The 1,684-nt window shown below is 46.3% G+C and overlaps 1 protein-coding gene and 1 long non-coding RNA gene across 17 annotated transcripts in view; one reads left to right on the top strand and one right to left on the bottom strand.

Annotated features, from left to right (window-relative positions):
- The window catches only part of LOC115288523 (SLAM family member 9-like), a 132,760-nt gene that overhangs the window by 85,327 nt on the left and 45,749 nt on the right, over positions 1-1,684 (bottom strand). The gene's annotated exons all lie outside the window — the stretch shown is intronic.
- LOC115288531 overlaps positions 1-1,684 on the top strand; it is a 5,531-nt gene that overhangs the window by 698 nt on the left and 3,149 nt on the right. The gene's annotated exons all lie outside the window — the stretch shown is intronic.

Here is a 1,684-nt window from a genome sequence, read left to right as displayed (position 1 = left end):
AATATATATGAGCAGTTGCAGCATTTACCCATGCTATATGGCCTAAGGTGCATCATTGTACTAGAGTGCTTTTTTAAAGTCTTCTATCATTTGAATACTGGGACCAAACCAAAGTGGCAATAACAGATCTTATTTGCCCTTGGGATCCTTCAGCAACACCTAACTCCTTTTTAACCTTGTCCAGTCTAGCTAGTCAGTCGATGCAGGTTCCCGATCCTGAGGGAGGGAGAAAAAGGGCAGGAAAGGGGAGCACAGAGAGTAAGGACACAACACGGTTTCTGATCAAGCCTCTTTTTTTATTCAGAAAAGATCGTATCTTATAAAGGTTTCGAGGCGGGAAAACAAGGCAGCTGACCTAGGTCGGTTGCTAGGAAACAGGGTTAAGGGATTAAGGCTGGAGTAAAAGAGGAACCAAACTAAGGTTTTTAGCACAGCGCCTGAGGGGCTGATACCACCCCGCCTTCAGGGTTGATCTTTGATCTTCTGGCTTCTCCTGACAGGGAGTGGCGCTCCCCTATTTTTGTAACTCCCCTCAGGGAGCGACATATCCGGCTAGCAAATGGCCAAGCGGCTGAATCTTTGCAGCTCCCCACATAACCTAAGCAATTAAAGACCTGATAAAGATTGGACCTAAAGTTTTGTCTTAAGAGAAACCCTTCATTTACATAGTCTTAAGAGCAGACCACAGTCCAGAAAAAACTTGTCTCTTGAAAGAGATAAGCAGAATTTTAACCTTATACCAATATACCTATAATATTCCTCACATAAAATTCTTTTTAATGATTAATTTCTTTTACCCTTTTTCTTTTTCCTAACTCTGCCTATCTCAACAAGGCCGCAGATTCACTCACAGACACACACCAGAGGCTATTGCATTCTCTCCCACAAAGGTTTTACAGATGAGACCGAGACATTTAGAAAAACATTTAACTGGGCAATCTCTTTACCTTGCTCACTTTCCTTATTCTTTTTTTTTTTTTAAAGAAACACTTAAGGACAAACTTCATAGAGGAACTGAAAAAATTCCAATAATTGTTTTCTTAACTTCCATTCCCTGTGCCCTGAAGGTCTCTGTTTAGTTCCTGCCCTAGAATCACCGATCACTACATCTGAGCCGTGGGCTGTGCCGCAGGCCAAGCAGTCAACTCCTTTTCCCCGAGCCGTGGACTACTCGGCAAATTACCACGCAGTCGACTCCTTTTAATTTCTTACCTCTTTTCTCTTCTTTCTTCTCTTTCTTCCTTGACTGGTGTTCTTCACCAGGTCCCTCGCACTCAAGTTGCACACGTTGGGCACTGCTTGTCCCGTCTAGCGGGGTCAGTTGACGTGAGTCCGGAGAGAGGGAGTGAGAGTAGGGCAGACGAGGCAGCGTTTCCGATCAAGCCACTCTCCCTTTATTGAGAGACCACGCATGTCTTATAAAGGGTAGAAGGCGGGCAGCTGACGTGAGTCAGTTGCTAGGAAACAAGGGCGAGGACTGCAGCGTCAGCACGCCGCCTGAGAGGCTAACAAGGCAGGCTTGGGAGGTAAACAAGAAGGCCTCAGCTGAAGGTGGTAACGCAGCTCTTGCTGTGCTGGGAGTGATAACGCAGCTCAGCTGTGCGGGTGGCTGATCTTGTAGGTCAAGGCACGTGTCTTTTCTTCTGGCAGCTCCCTACACCTGGGGCTCTCCTCTGAGCCGTCC

The sequence above is a fragment of the Suricata suricatta genome, chromosome 3, assembly GCF_006229205.1.
Source record: "Suricata suricatta isolate VVHF042 chromosome 3, meerkat_22Aug2017_6uvM2_HiC, whole genome shotgun sequence".
In the NCBI taxonomy this organism is placed as follows: Eukaryota; Metazoa; Chordata; class Mammalia; order Carnivora; family Herpestidae; genus Suricata; species Suricata suricatta.
This window is presented reverse-complemented; position numbering and strand designations above follow the sequence as displayed.